This window comes from Sphaerodactylus townsendi, linkage group LG08 (assembly GCF_021028975.2).
Source record: "Sphaerodactylus townsendi isolate TG3544 linkage group LG08, MPM_Stown_v2.3, whole genome shotgun sequence".
NCBI lineage: Eukaryota > Metazoa > Chordata > Lepidosauria > Squamata > Sphaerodactylidae > Sphaerodactylus > Sphaerodactylus townsendi.
The window spans coordinates 99,496,781-99,514,081 of NC_059432.1; positions in this window are offsets into that span (position 1 = coordinate 99,496,781).

The window sequence follows — 17,301 nt, forward strand, 5'->3', positions numbered from 1 at the left end:
GCCATGCTGGCAGAGGCTGATGGGAATTGTAATCCATGAACATCTGGAGTGCCATAGGTTTGCCACCACTGCTCTGCTGTGTACCAAGGGACACCGGAGAAAGACAATACAAAGAACAGAAGAGCCATTTCATATGGAGCTAAATTAAGGCCCATAGGCCCATTCTTAGATTTTATTCATATTAAAAGGGGAGGGAGGAGGCTCAAGCATATTTCAAGAGCATATTTAAGAGCATATTTCAGGAGCATAGTTTATGAGCAATTATCATTATTATAGCAATGCGATAACCTTGGGTCAAACAGAGTCACCTTCCCCCCCCCCCCTGTACATATCCAAAGGATTGGTGCCTTTGGCATGCATGCAAAGCACTTGGGCCCATTTAATTGCTTTGACTAACCAGTGATCCATGGATAGACCTGGAGAGTTTGCCAGGAATATAAATGCTCCCGTGCAGACTGCCAGTTCTCCAGCTGGTGTTTGCACTGTGCCTTTAGCACCACTTTGGTTTGCAGCAAATTAATAGACAATAAAGTTTAGCTCCATGGCAGGAGATAGCTTCACTTCCTGATTTTCTGCACACCGAGGTGCTGTTTAAAGCGCTCGAGCAGGCCAGGGGCTGTTGGCATAATGACGTAGAATTTGAAAACCGAGAGTGTGTGAGTGCCTTGTGTTCTCCCCGAAGGGGGCCTGTGTATGAAGGAAGGATCCATGTACAAGCTGGAGATATCAGATTGAAGGGAAGCTACTTAGGAGCACAAGAACCAGAAATGATCAGGGGACAGCTGAGCGCAGCTGAGGAAAGAAATTGAGCAAAGCCTATCAGGCACCATTTTAAAAAAATAAATAAAACTAGCCCACAAGACAAGGTAGCAGAAGACAACATCTGGCATCCAGCAGGTGGCTGTAATCACAGAAGGCAGTCATGAGCAGCAGTTGCTACACACACAGACACAGACACACAGACACACACACTGCCTGTGTTGATTATCCTCATCAGGGGCGTACCTAGGCAAACTGCTGCCCGGGGACAAAACCTGAGTTTGGTGCCCCCCCCACCCGGCGTATGGGCGGCCACCCTCCCCCACCATGACCAAACAATGATTTTTTGTACCAGCTCACAAAACACCTCCCACTCCCATCAAAACATACATGGCTCTCTCCCCACCAACTCTTTTCCTAATTTCCTAATCACAACAACCCTATGAGGTAGGTTGTTAGCCTGAGAAACAACTCCAAGCCAGTGCAAGTGGGTATTAAGCATGTAGATCTCTCACAAATCACCCCCAGCAGAACATTTACCAAACAAATGTCAGCATCATCTCTCTGAAACACCTCACACAGGGTCCGCTAGAAGCAGCATCACTTTCAATGGTGTTTTAAACTAGGGAGCTCAGATTCTTCTTTTAAATCTACCTTAAAGGGAGAATCTGGGGTCCCCAGTTAAACTCAAAATTGAAAGTGTTTGTAATGATTCTCCCCCTCTCAGAAACAGCATCACTTTTGAGGGTTGGAGATTCAGATGAAACAAATACTTGAATTCAGCTGGAATCTGGGCAAATTTAGGCACATTAGGACAAAAAGTGTCCGGTTATGTCCCTAGCAAATGTGAACAAATGCTGGTCTAAGGTATTTGGGCTTTTGGGGGGTATTTTTGGTGTTTTTTCGGTCTGCAGGGAGCGCATTTTTAAAGCTAGCGGCACCATGATTTCAGGGCATCATCTAGAGACTGCCCTGATGATACCACCCAAATTTGGTGATGTTTGGTTCAGGGGCAGCAAAGTTATGGACCCCCAAATGGAATGCCCCCTTCCCCATTGTTTTCAATGGGAGCTAACCTGAGATGGGGGCTACCCATTTGAGGGACCATAACTTTGGTCCTCCTGAACTTAACTTCACCAAACTTGGGTGGCATCATAAGAATAGTTAACAGATGATACCCTGAAAATTTGGTGTCACTAGCTTTAAAACTACATCCCTTCCAGGCACCCCAAGAAATTTGCCCAAGATTCTTTGTTTTGCAGTGACTTTGCTCCATTGTAGCTAATGAGGAATTTCTGAGGCAGGCTGCACATTTTTGAAGATAGAGGCACCAGACTTTCAAGGTGGCTCCAGGAAGCCCTCCTGGTAATAGCATCCAGGCTTAGAGACCTTTGCTTCTGAGGGTCCAATGTTTATGGGCCCCCAAAGGAGGCTTATTTTGTTTCCCCGCTCCTGCACATGAAGCCTGCTGGCTGAGTTCTCTCAGAACTTCTCAGCGCCCCCACCCACCCCCAAAAGCAAAGCTCACCAAGCTTGGATACTATTACTCAAGGCCTCTTGGAGCTACCTTGAAAGTCTGGCGCCTCTATCTTCCAAAATGTAGGTTGGTGCTTTTACACTCAGGGAATTCTCCAGAGTCTGCCAGGCTCTTCAGCAGGATTCTGTGGTGGGAAACATTATTTTTCCCACCATAGACTTCAATGGGGCTTTCTGTTATGCCCAGCTGGTGCTGTGGTAGAGGTTTCAATGGGAGGCAATGTGGTAGGGATCTTGTTCTGGGTGGTGGCACTTATTTCCTGCAGGGCTGCTGGTGTGAGTCTCCTGGAAGGAACCAGCCAACTTTGCTAAAGTTTGCCTGTGATGGCCGAATGCTGTGGGCATCAGGTTCACCTTCAACTCGGTGCCCACAGCATTTTCCTCTTCCACACACATTTTAGCAAATTTGGCTGGTTCCTTTCAGGAGACTCACACCAGCAGCTACAGGAAATGCCCCCACCCAGAGCGAGATCCCTACCACAGTGCCTCCTGCTGAAACCTCTACCACAGAGCCATCTGGGCATAACAGAAAGCCCCATTGAAGTCTATGGTGGGAAAAGTAATTTTTCCCACCACAGAACTTATTTATTTATTTATTTATTATTTATTATTTATTTATTTATTTATTTATTTATTTATTTATTTATTTATTTATTTATTTATTTATTTATTTATTTATTTATTTCTCAGTCTTATAGACTGCCCAACCCCCGAAGGGCTCTGGGCGGTGAACAACATAAAATAACAGTTAAATAATAGACTGTAAATAATTTAAGTTAAAATGCAGCAATTAAGAATGACTAATAACAGCAATGCCCGCAACAATCCCTGTTAAACTCTCCCAGAAGGGGAGAAAAAGAGTGGGCTCATAGATGGTAATGGGCCCCAAAATGTATAGGAGGAGGCGGGGGGCACTTATATCAGCTGACTGGACACTCCAAAGGCCCAGTGGAACAACTCTGTCTTGCAGGCCCCTGCGGAACTCGCAAGATCCCTTGGGGGAACCCCGGACAGCTGGAGGAAGAGTGTTCCGCAGGCAGGGGCCAGGGCTGTAAAAGTCCTGGCCAGTGAAGGCCAGCCCGCTGTCATTCGAGGAGCCAGGGACTACCAACAGAATTGGCCTCTGCTGAGCATTAGGAGCCTAGTAGGGACATATGGGGTATCACGGTCCCGAAGGTGAAAGGGGTCCCAGGCAATGGAGCCCAGCAAAGGTAAGTACCCATACCTTGAAGATAGTCCGGAATTCAACCCGGGGGGCAATGCAGAGCTGCGCAGTATTGGTTGAATATGATCACGGAAGGCGCCCGCCCGTGAGCAGCCGGGCCGCTGCATTTTGGACCAGTTGTAACCTCCGGATCAGCCGCATGAGGCAGGCCAGCGTGGGGCGAGTTACAATAGTCCAGCCTGGAGGTGACCGTTGCATGGATCACAGTGGCCAGGTCTGTGTGGGAGAGGAAGGGAACCAGCCGCCAGGCCTGCGAGAAGATGAAAAAATGCAACCCGGGTTATATGGGCCACCTGGGTCTCCAACCGAAGGAGACGAATCCCAGGTGGACCCCCAGAATAGGACTGAGGGGGGCGGTGCCAATGAGGGCCCCTCCCACACTGGCGGCTGGAAATTCTCACCTTCCCCCCCACGACCAAGCCAGAGGATCTCCGTCTTCGATGGATTAAGTTTTAACCTGCTCTGTTGCAACCAACCAATGAACCGCCTTCAAACAGTGCTGGAGAGCTGCAGGGAGGCGATGACCGCTCCCCCCTCCATCAACAGAATGAGCTGAAATTATCATCAGCGTACTGGTGACAGATCAGGCTAAAGCTCCGGCACCAGCTGAGAAACCAGGGTCGCATGTAGATATTAAATAACAGCGGGGACAGTAGCGCTCCCTAGGGCACCCCACAATGAAATTGAGCACCGCCGAGAGGCAGATCCCCACACCACACACTGCTGACTCAGATCCCGGAGGAACGAGGTAATCCATTGAAGGACAGTGCCCGGTACCCCGGAAGCAGCCAGGCAGTGGGTCAAAAGATCGTGGTCGACCACTTATCAAGCGCTGCGGTTCGATCTAACAATACCAACAGCGCCCGATCCGCCCCTGGTCAAGCTGCATACGGAGCGTATCTGTGATGAGTGGCGAGAGCGGTCTCCGTCCCATGCCCAGCACGGAAGCCGGACTGGGAGGGATCGAACTCCGATGCGTCATCCAGGAAACCCTGAAGCTGCTCCAACACCACTCTCTCAATTACCTTCCCCAGAGAAGCGAAAGATTCGAGGCAGGCGGTGGTGTGGCCAGATCCTCAGGATCTGGGATGGTCTTTTTAAGAGTGGGCGGACCACTGCCTCCTTCAACCCACCGGGAAAGAGCTCCTTGCTCAAAGGAGTCATTGATGATCTTCAACAGGTGCGTTATTAACTCCTCCCGGCAAAGCTTAACAAGCCAGGAGGGGCACAGATCCAGAGGACAGAGTAGTGGGTCCTAACAGCGGCCAAAGACCCTGTCAGCAGCGGCTTCGGAGAGCAGGGAAAACTGGGCAAAACATGGAGCCTGAAGAAGGCTGACGAGGGCCTCCAGTTCACTAATTGTAGATAAAAAGTGTGGAAGGTCCTGGCGGAGTGAGGCGATTTTATCCGCAAAAAAGCTCATAAATGCCTCACAGCTAATAGTCAATTGAGAATTTGCAGAACCTTCCGATAAGGAGGTCAAAGAGACCGAATCACCGCGGAACAATTGTGCTGGGCGAGAGCCTTGTAGTCTGCGAGAGAGGAGGAGAAGAAAGCCCTCTTAGCCTCCTTCATGCAGCCATCTCATAGGCTTTCATAAGCGTCCTGCCTGGATGCTCGCAGCCACTTCATCCTGAGATTTCCTCCACGCCCGCTCCGGGCGTCTGAGGGCCCGTTTCACATGTGCGGAGCTCCCCTCCATTGTATACCTACGAGACCCGCGCCCGAGAGCGGGGCCCTTGAGAGACGCCGAGGGGCAACAACTTCGATGGCAGCCGGAGAGAGCGGGAGTTCCAGTCCTCCACCACCTCGCCGAGGTGTGCCCGGCAGGTTCAGGATCCCGCAGAGCATTCAGGAAACCAATTGGATCCATAAGTCTCCGCGGGCGGGCATAAATTAGCCTGTCACCTAGACAGGGTTGGCGCGGCAGGTCCACCCGGACCTTCAGGGCAAAATGGTTGGACCATGGCACTCTATCAATAGAGGATACGACCAAACCGATTCCCGACCCGAAAACCAAATCCAGCGTGTGGCCGGCCTCATGAGTGGGGCCAGAATTTACTAAGGAGAGGCCTAGCGTCGCCATGGATGACACTAGGTCCACGGCTGCTGCACAAGAGACGGTATCGACATGGACGTTGAAGTCACCCAAGACAACTTGCTGAAGAACCTGGCAGATTCTGGGGAATGTCTGAGTGTGTAAGCGCTGGCTGCACATTTTTGAAGATAGAGATGCCAGACTTTCAAGGTGGTTCCAAGAGGCCTTGAGTAATAGCATCCAAGCTTGGTGAGCTTTGGTTCTGGAGTTGAGAGAGTTCTGAGAGAACTCAGCCCACAGGCTTTCATGTGCAGGAGCGGGGAAACAAAATAAGCCTTTTGAGGGCCCATAAAATTGAACCCTCAGAAGCAAAGGTCTCCAAACCTGGATGCTGGCCACCAGGAGACCCTCCCTGGAGCCACCCTGAGAGAATCTGTTGCCTCTATCTTCAAAAATGTGCAACCTGCCTACACACTCAGAAATTCCCCAGTAGCTACAATGGAGCAAAGTCACTGCAAAACAAAGGATCTTGGGCAAATTTCTTGGGGTGCCTGGAAAGGGTGTATTTTTAAAGCTAGTGACACCAAAATTTCAGGGTATCATCTGTTAACTATTCTTATGATGCCACCCAAGTTTGGTGAAGTTAAGTTCAGGAGGACCAAAGTTATGGTCCCTCAAATGGGTAGCCCCCATCTCAGGTTAGCTCCCATTGAAAACAATGGGGATGGGGCACCCCCTTTGGGGGTCCATAACTTTGCTGCCCCTGAACCAAACATCACCAAATTTGGGTGGTATCATCAGGACAGTCTCTGGATGGTACCCTGAAATTTTGGCGCCACTAGCCTTAAAAATGCGCCCCCTGCAGGCCAGAACGTGAAAAAACACTTAAAAACTTTTAAAACACACAAACGACCCTGAAATGTTGGCGCCCCCCCACGTGACCAAACGGGGGGCGCCCGGGGACAGAGGGTACCCCCTATCCCTAGGCAGGAATGCCACTGATCCTCATTGATATTGTGCCCAGTTGTCTAGAAGGAAAGGTTGGTAGAAACTGATTCAGGGGACTGGCTTGGGATTGTCTACTGATGTTCTGAACCCACAGGGGTCTTCTGTTTTGTTAAGCTTGTGAGTGTTCTTGGAGTTCTGAGAGCAGGGAATGGGCTTCACTATAAAATGGCTGCCATGGGGGCCAATCCACGGCCAATCACAAAACAGTGGGAGATTACAAGTCAAGCACCCTCCTTTGTGGGAGTTGATATTTCTGAAAGGACACTCCTGCAGATACAAAGGGGGTGTCTCCTAAGTCCTTCTGAGGACCCCCTTCTCCAGTGAGGCTGAGGAAGGCCAAATCTGGCTCTTTGCTTTGGGGAGCAGGCACTTTGCCGAAGGAGCAAAAACACCTACTCATCACCGGGTCCTGTTCTAGAGCAGTCAATTCTCTGAGTTCTCCTGTGTAGGCAAGACAATTCAGGAAAATGGATAATTGGCACATTGCAACGATGTAGACTTCAAATAGGGCGCTGTGCATTCATAGACGGTTTATGGATTCCTACAGGCATCTATCCAGCCACAGAAGACTGAACTGGACAGACTCTTGTGTATAATCTGTCAGACACTTTGGGAGAGACTATACCACACTGGTAGAATACATGCTGCCTCAAGGGGAGGGAGTGTGGCTCAGTGCTTTGCATGCAGAAAGTTCCAGTTTCCAACTTGGCAGCTCCAGTTAAAAGAATCAGATAGGAGGTGATGTGAAAGACCCTGGACAGCCACTGCTATTCAGAGCAGACAATTTTTATCTTTGTAGATTAAAAGTCTTGTTCAGTATAATGTGTGAGCATGGAAAATGCCCTAGGTCCTATTCTCAGCCCCTCTGGATAAATAAGTACAATGTTGGAGGCAGGGACGTAGGTATAGATTTTTTATGGGGGGGGTCAGGGTGGGGCCACACCCCCACCCACCCCAGGGCATGGCCACGCCTCCCCAAGCCCCGCCCCTGGCCTAGCGCTTATAAAAGCAACTCTCCGAGGTCGGGGACAGCAGACTCCCCTGCCCTGCGCTCCCCTGCCCCTCCCCTCTGGGCTGAGGCATAGAGGGAAAATGGAGCCTGGTGCAAAATCTGAGTTTTGTGCCCCTCCCCCCCGGGGCAGCCGCTGTGAAGCAGGAATTCACCCCCAAACAGCATCACTTTCAATGGTGTTTAAACTAGATCCACCTTAAAGGGAGAATCTGGGGTCCCTAGTTAAACAACATTGAAAGTGATGCTGTTTGGGGGTGGATTATCCCCCACCCTGAAACAGCATCACTGTGTGGCGTGAGTGGTTAAGAGGAGGTGCATTCTAAGCGGGAAGAACCAGGTTTGATGCCCTGCTCAGGCACTTGAGCTGTGGAGGCTTATCTGGGGAGTTTAGATTGGCCTGTGCATTCCCACACACGCCAGCTGGGTGACCTTGGGCTAGTCACAGCTTTTTGGAGCTCTCTCAGCCCCACCCACCTCATAGGGTGTTTGTTGTGAGGGAGCAAGGGCAAGGAGATTGTAAGCCCCTTTGAGTCTCCTACAGGAGAGAGGGGGGATATAAATCCAAACTCTTTTTTCTTCTTCTAAACTGAGGGACCTCAGATTCTCCCACTAAATCCATGCCGAAGGGAGGTGGATTTAAAGGAGAGAATCTGGGGAAGAGTAGAAGTTACTACTGTCAGGGGTGCAATGGATTTAAGCTAGAAACACCAAATTTTCAGGGTATCTTTAGGAGGTCTCTCTCTAATGATATAGGTTTGTTAGAAGTTTGGTTCAGGGGGTCCAAAGTTATGGACCCTCAAAGGTGTAACCCCATCTCTCCTAAGCTCCCATTGGAAACAATGGGGGATGGGAACACCACCTTTAAGGAGTCCAACAACTTTGGACAGACCAAATTTCTAAAACAGGTGGCATCAATGAGAGACTCTCCTGATAGTACATCCCAGGTTTGGTGAAGTTTGGTTCAGGGGGTCCAAAGTTATGGACCCTCAAAGGTGTAGTCCCTATCTTCTATTAGTTCCCATTGGAAACAATGGAGGTTGGGGGCACCTCTTTGGGAGTCCATAACTTTGGACCCCCTGAACCAAACCTCTTTCAGGTAGTATCATCATGGAGAGTCCCCGGCAATCCCTGAAAGTTTGAGTTTTGCTTGCCCAAACAATGTGCCCCCTACAGGCTGGTGTGCAAGGCAAAACCCACAAACGGGTGGGCGGAGCTTCGGACATGAATGGGGGGGGTTCAAACCCGAGGAACCCCCCCCCCCTTACCTACGTGCATGGTTGGAGGATCAGGAAGGAACTCTGTTAGTCAAAGTAGACACTACTAGGCTAGACTGACCATTGGTCTTATTTCATACAATGCAGTGTTGCATTTGGTCCACTAATCATGTTCTTAAAGGAAAGAACAATATAATCTCTGGGTATCTGTAGCAATGCTGTAGCTATGGAACGACTAATTTATCATTAAGCCTGTCTAGTAACGAAAAAAGGTTGTAGTCCAACTTGGGAATCAGTCCCGTTTGTTTATATAATGCACCAGCTTAGTGACCAAGAAGGGATGTGATTGGGGGGAAAATTCCTAGTTATGCAGACTCCAGGTTGTGCTAACCACAACAACAATTATGGAAACTGTAAAACTAAATAGCAGTCTGTTACTCAGTGGTAGCACATTTGATACCAATTTACTCAGTGGGTATTGCTGGTGTTTATACATTTTGCGCCTATGCAGGACTGAATGACCTTATGTTTGTAGTTACTCCTTCTATTTGAATTAGAAGTGCATGAATCGGGAAACTTGCAACACTGAGTTCAAGAGATTTGGTGGATTCGCAATACGTGTGGAGAGGTATTGATGTCTTTGCCTTAAGTCCGTTCTACGTGCCCAGACCAGCTCATCAAAAGCTGCACATCCAAAGATTCCAACCCATTGTTCCCAATCCTGGTTCTTTCTTTTTTCTTTTTTTATTAAAAACACCTTTTATGGTTGCCCATAGCAACCTGGCTTTGAAACTCAGGATTTCCACACAAAAGGTCCTATTGCTAATGTTAAAAGGTATGCTTGATACTTCCTCCGCACGTGCATATGGAAGAAGAGTTGATTTTTATACCCTGCTTTCCTCTACCTCTAAGGAGTCTCAAAGCAGCTTCTAATTGCCTTCCTCTTCTCTTCCCCCACAATAGACACCTTGCCAGGTAAGCGGGGCTGAGAGAATTCTGAGAGAACTGTAACTAGCCCAATGTCACCCAGCAGGCGTCATGTGGAAGAGTGGGGTATCATAATCTGATTCACCACATTAGAATTTGCCACTCATGGGGAGGTGTGGGAAATCAAACCCAGTTCTCCAAATTGGAGTCTGCCACTCTTAACCACTGCACCATGTACCTTTGGGACCGCATTACCCCATATGTCCCAGCTCTTAACCACATTACCCCATATGTGCCACTCTTAACCACTGCACCTCGTACCTTCGGGACCGCATTACCCCATATGTCCCAGCTCGGCCTCTGTGCTCAGCAGAGGCAAATTTACTGGAGGTCCCTGGCCCCTTGATGACACGGCTGGCCTCCACTCAGGCCAGGGCCTTTACGGCTCTGGCGCTGGCCTGGTGGAACACTCTTCCTCCAGCTGTCCGGGCTCTGCAGGATCTTGGTGAATTCTGCAGGGCCTGTAAGACTGAGTTGTTCCACCGGGCCTTTGGAGAGACCAGCCGCTGAGGGTGCCCCAGCGCCCTCCCCTGCTTTCTGTGGGTCCCTAACATCGTCGGGACCCATTATTCTCTCTCTACTTCTTTTTCGGAGGGTCATGTAAGGGTCGCGGGGCGCTGTTTTAGCTTAAAATTGCTGTTTATATTGTATTTATGTTTTTATATATGATGTTTTCATACATGATGTTTTTTGTTCACCGCCCTGAGCCCTTCGGGGATAGGGCGGTATATTAAATATAAATATAATAACAATAATAATAATAATAATAATAATAATAATAATAATAATAATAATAATAATAATAATAATAATAATAATAATAATGACGATGATGACGATGATGACGATGATGATGATGATAATAATGTTGGACAGTCTTAGACATGCACACAAAAGCAGACACATTTCCTCTCGTCTGCTAATCCTACATGTAAAAAAACCTGCTTGTATAAGCAGAAAGCACAAAGCATGCTGGTCTAACAAAGAGCTCATCATACAGTTCACTTCACTGTCACATGGTGTCAAGATCTGTCAGCTCCTGCAATAACTAGACTCTTGCGTTCAGAAATCAGTTTATTGTCAGGATATCACGAACCGCGTACAAGCAGGCTTTTCTGGAACTGAGTTCCAATACAGCATTCCTTGGTTCATATCTTTTTCCTATACATCTCTCCAGCCCCCACCCTTGGGATTTCAGGGAGGTGAAATCATTAACCACGTTCCCAAGCAGTGCAGAGTCGCCAAGTTCACCTCAGAGATAAGGCAGGTGCCAAAGGATGAAAAAGTTATTGTCCACCTAAAGCAAAGGAAAACAAGCCAGAGGGGCCCACATTGCCTCTTGCTTCTGCCCTTCCCTCCCCATAGTTCTGTGGCAAGAACCAGGGAAGAGCATCAGTATTAACATGGGTATTGTCCATATTCCCCATAAAGTCTGGGGATGGTCGAGGAACATTCCATGAAAGAGAGGCAATCCACATAGAGCCTTGCTGTTCAGGTTGCTGCCACCCGGACTTGCATGACAGGGACTTAATGGTATTTCATGTAGAGATACTCAAACAGCAGCCATTTCAGTTCACATCCTGTTCACCAGTCGTGAACAGGAAACCAGTTTTTTGATGGGCTGTTCATCAATCCATTTGCGGCTGCTTGTCTGGTCGCTTCACCACATGCCTTCCCAATAACGCGCAGTACAGTGCAGTTGGTGTTTTGCTCATACATATTCATACACAGCCCTGTTGAGTTCTCCCTCCCTCCACCCAGCACTCCATCTCTGCTTTAGTCAGCAGTAAATGATTGAAATAAGCAGTTAAATCAGTCAGACATAAATGCTTTTTTTTTCCTTCCAAAAACTTCTATCATCTGGAGTTCATCTGAGTCCTCCTTAGCAATACTGATGACTGCCAATCTGGTTGGCTTTTCTTCACTGCCTAGTTCTGAAAAACAAAATTCCAATGCAAAACTCTTCAGCAAGTCTTGAACCTCTTCAGCAGGTCTTTGAGTCACTTGGTGCTGAACTAAACAGATTCCATGATAAGTGCACATCAGATTGGCATTGTCGCACACGGTCAGGTTCAAATGCTGAACACACTCAGCGTGAAATTTGCGGCCACCCTTGTTCCAAGAAATGTGCTTCCTCATGGCAGCTGCCAAGTATTGGCAGTGCCCATAAAATATAAGTAGAAAAGGTGGTCTCTCGGAACCTGTCTAGAGGGCAAGATAAGACCCCAGTTTATAGTATCCTCCATCTTTGCCACACGGAGTCTTAAAAGATAGTGAAATTGAAATACGGCAGCAGTCTTTGCCTGAGGTAATTTAATTACTGAGCAGATAGGAGAGAGACCCTGCTGAGGAGGTTGCTGGCTGCCCGCCACGGTTTAGTCCATTTGGCCTGACTGTCTCCTCGGTGTTATCTAACATCAGAGACTGGGAGAAGAGCAGAGGGGATGAAGAAATATAAGCAGTGCCATCGAGGGAGTGAGATACAGTCTCCAGCGATATCGGTGTGGTGGAAACTGATTAGGTGCATATCACCATACAGATCTTCTGATGCTAAATAGCCTGCTCCCAGAGCCTATTCCTTTCAGAATATCGACGAGGCAGGAGTACAGAAATAACTGTTCAGTGACTGTAATGCTAAAGAAGGGATATGGCATACTGATAAGATGCGAGAGCTCAGCTTAAGTAGGAGATGAGAGATTTCCTCTCCATTCGTTGATTGCACACACACACACACACGCACATATATATTGTTCTGCTCTCCATTCTATATCTCCTGAATTCTGACTGAGCAAGAAGGATTTCTAAAATATAGTCCAGAACTGAACCAGTTTGCCACTGCTTTGACCTAATTCCCTTCTCTTGCCCCTCCTGCCCTACTTCAGTACCAGCATCCACTGAAAAATACCAGTTTGCACTGAAAAATACTTCACCCTCCCCAAGTGCGATGCGATTGTCAGTATCATGTATTGAATATAAGCCTTTATTGGCATATAAAAACAACTACAAAACGGGCAATACAGGGCTACTGTCAACCACAGAGTTCTGAAACAAATAACGTTAGTTCATACCAAAAATATTCAAACATATATAAATACAATTGGTCCCTAACTGACCCTGATTATTTCAATTAAAAAGTTAGCCATTGCCTCACACTGATTTCCAACGTTGCTATTTAACATATAGATGATTTTCTGTGATTCTGTCTGTTTCATCTGTTCTTGGTGCTCTGATAACAGAAAAGATAGGTATTTTGATCTTGCTTTGTTGAATCTAGGACAACGTCGCATTAGATGTGTTACTGATTCCACCAGATTTAGATTACAGGAGTAACGTCTCAATCATAGGCACTCCTTTGAATCTGCCATAAAGCATGGCTGAAGGTAGAACATTCAGTCTGGCAATAGAATATGCCCTTCTCTGTTTAGGGTCCATCTAAATATTTAAATATGGGGATATATAATCCTGTTGGAATGGCATCAAAAAACACAAGGGAAAGCAAATTCTGTTTGCAGCAGTGAGTAACTTTTGAAATTCTAAAGCAAATTGTGTCTTATCTTATACTTCCTGATATGGTGACATATTAAATGAGTCCAAAGTAAACCCCAAATCGCCTAGTTTATCTAATATAAAGGTAATCTATCTTGAATGTTGTGACTCTGTAAATAGCAAATAAACCAGTGAGAATCTTGTTGATAATGAACTCGAAGCCAATATCTAATTGTTTGATGTCAAGCAATTGTCTCAAGTGGCCATTGACCTGTTTCCAGACAAAAAACTGCATATGGCACACAGTTTGGTACCCCTATGATTTTATGTAAATTTTTTGAATAAATCATTTTTTTGATCCATATAGGAGCACCATAGAGCACCTGTGCTTCAATCTTGGCATTGAAAACCCTCAATACCAGTGGAATAAATTGATTTCCCCTAGAATAATAAAATTGTAGAATTGTTTTAATATTAGTGTTAGCCAAAGCGAGGACACATTTCCAGTGGGTTGACCAAGAAAGGTTATGACTAGACCAAATCTCTAGATAACTGAAGTGTTTAACCTGTTCAATTTGGTGACCTTTTATTATCCAAGTATACTTTTTTGGTTTCTTAGCAAATACTAAGATTTTTGATTTGTTGTAATTGACAAATTCTAATTTATTCATCTCACAGTATGAAACAAATCTGTTGAACAGTAGAATTAAGCCAATTTGAGATAATAGAACAGCATCATCAGCATATAGTAAAAATGGACTATGATTACAGCCTAATCTGGGACTGTGCCCATTTTCTTCTGATAATGCCGGCGCCAGTTTGTACAATAAAATATTAAATAATAGTGGGGCCAATATGCAGCCCTATTTCACACCATGATTAACAGGAATAGAATTAGCCAGGACCCCTTTATATGGATCTTTCACATGGCAAGTTGTCTGCAAATAATATTGTTTAATTAGATGATGAAGAAGAGGATCGATATCCAAACGAGTAAGTTTTCTCCAGAGTAACTCTCTAGACCCAGAATCAAATGCCCCTTTAAGATCCAGGAAGGCCACAAATAACCTAGATGAACCAAGGCCAGAATATCTATTAGCCAGATGGGCTAAAACAAGGGCATAATCCAAAGTGAACTTGCCCTGGCAAAAGCCCACCTGTTCTGGTCCAAGAATCATATTCTGATTGACACAGTTAGCTAATTTGGTGTAGAGCAATTTAGAGTAAAGCTTACCCATAACAGATATCAGGTTAATTCGTCAATAGTTGGATGGATCATTATGATCTCCTTTTTTATGAATGTTAATTTGTTAATTTGTTAATGTTAATTTTGGTTTTAAAAAAGGTGCTAATATCTGGGCCCACCAGATTGGGTCAGATTTAATGATCTCTGGAATTACCCCATCAATACTGGGGGATTTATTCGATTTTAAATACATTATTGAATCCAGTATTCCCCCTCTGTAACTGGTGGCCAGTTTGAGTTCTTCAAGATTCTTTCAGAGCAAATGGTCTCAATTGTTTTATTGAAAAAAGTTGAAAAATAACAGTGCCAATCTAACAGGGAGATTGATAACCTGACTGCCTTAGTTAGGTAATTTGAGTGGTTCATGATGGACCAAAACAATTTGGCATTATTTGTTAGAGATACTTGTAATAATGACATTCATTTGTCATTAATAGGGGTTTGATATTTCATCCTCATAAGAGCCTGCAATGAACCTTTTAAATTCAAAATATCTTTAAGGATGCAATTTGCTCTAGAGCATTGGAATTTACTGTAAAGAATCCGAATCTGTTTATTAATCAATACACACACTGTATCAAACCAAGTTCTAACTTTTGGTGTTTTGTGTGATCTCTCAGAGTTTTCTTTAACAGAGCATTTGTAACTATAGTTACTATATTTTCAAAGAGTGCAATTCCCTTCTCTGTGGAGCTGATTTTCAATATCCTTTCCTTATATGCTTTAATTATTGGTGAGCTCAGAAGCGAATTAATGTTCTCCACCATTGTGGCTGACCACTTAATTCTTTGAGAATATTTAAGGCAGAGGGGATTCTTCTGCAAGAGTTAGCCCTTCCCAATGGAGAGACATGAACAAAGGAAGATTTACTCAGCCGATAATTGTCTATGACAAAAGTCTCTACCAGGTTCTCAAGTGTGGGCGGAATCGAGATATAGTCTATTACACTAGACCCACACGTTGATACATATGTGTAGTCATCTGAGTTTGCAAATTGTTTCAAACCATTAAGCGAGAATTTGTTCATTTGAAATGCCAACTGCACCAGATGCCTGTCAGCATAGTTAATAGTTCTATCTTTCGATTTATGAGCATAAGGAGTAAATAAAGACTGAAAAATTGCTTCACCGTAACCTTCCTCTGTAAGTAAAGAGGCTGTAAGTAAAGTAGGAGCAGCAGTGGCGTAGCGGTTAAGAGCAGGTGTACTCTAATCTGGAGGAACCCAGATTAGAGTACACTGAAATCCGGCTCTCCAGGATTTTCAGGTAGAGGTATTTCACATCACCTGCTACCTAATCCTGGATGCCTGGGACCTTTTGAATGCCAAACAGATGCATTGCTACTGAGCCATGACCCCTCCCCAAAGGTGCCATTTTGCACGTGGAAAAGTATCAGTTCATTGCATTAAAAAAAATTCCAAATTAAACATGTATTTTTCCTTGTACAAGATACTGGCCCTTTCTGCACAAATCTTTTAAAACATTTTGAGGCAAGAAATAAAATGTTTCCTCCATGGAGTACCCCCATGCGGTCTCATTTGCAGCCTCAAGATGTTTTAAATGAATCCCCTTTTAAAACGAGAACGATGAAGGTGGTTCTGCGCAAGCAGGTCAGCAACGAAGACTGGCCCATAACCTGTATGACCTGAGTGGGCAGCCTAGAAGATACCCCAAATCTTGCCAGTGTATTGGCATACCTGGGCCATTGGGCGGTGACTTTTGGGCAAGTAAATCGGTACGAAAAAGACTTCCAGGGAGGTAGACAGCATGCAAACTGCTAATCTGGTTGATAAATGATTTGTTTTGGTCCTTGCGCTTTCTCCCTCCCACGGCACCTCACACAAATAATATTTGCGCGCAGGTCACAGCTGTGTTGCATCTATTTTATGAGCCACGAAATGTTGGCACGTTCTCTTTCCGTTCCTTGGCGTGGGACTGGTAACAGAGTTGTTTGTTTTTTTTTCTCTTGAATTCGCTATTAAGTCTGCAATAGTGTTTGTTCTGGCTGGAAGATGACTAACAAATATATATATATATATATATATATATATATATATATATAGATAGATAGATAGATAGATAGATAGATAGATAGATAGATAGATAGATATAGATATAGATATAGATATAGATATAGATATAGATATAGATATAGATATATATAGATATAGATAGATATAGATATATATAGATATAGATATATAGATATATAGATTAAATATATTAATATATTATTAATATATTAATATATTATATATATATATATAAATATATATATATTTAAAAAGAGACTCTTGGCAGACTCATCAGCAGTGCCTGGATTTTATTTTTCCGTTCTCACTAGTTGATAGAGCTGGCTTGATCAACAGCATTTGTGTCAGTTATGACAGCTCAAAGGTAAAGCTCCTTGTCAAGGAACGCAGAAATTTCTTTTGGGTTCCTTTTTTCCCTCTCTCTCTGGAGACAACCTTGGAGTCTTCTGTCATGGGCTTTCATCAAGACCTGAACAGAATATTCCCTGCAAAGTTCCAGGCTATTGAATGCAAGCTGCTCGTGACATGTAATCCAGGAGAGGGGGCGGGGGGAACCATCTTGGATTTGATCGTGTTTTGTAAGCCAGATTCTCAGAGGCAGTTTCTAAGCAAACAAATAAAAATGGCCAGAGAGGCTGGAAGGAACAATCCCATCGCCAAATGAAGGGCCAAAACAGAAGGACTCGGAGAATCATTTGGTGCCTTGCTGAAGTATCATTTCTGATTGAGGCTACTGCGTGACCAAATGTTCAAGAGGA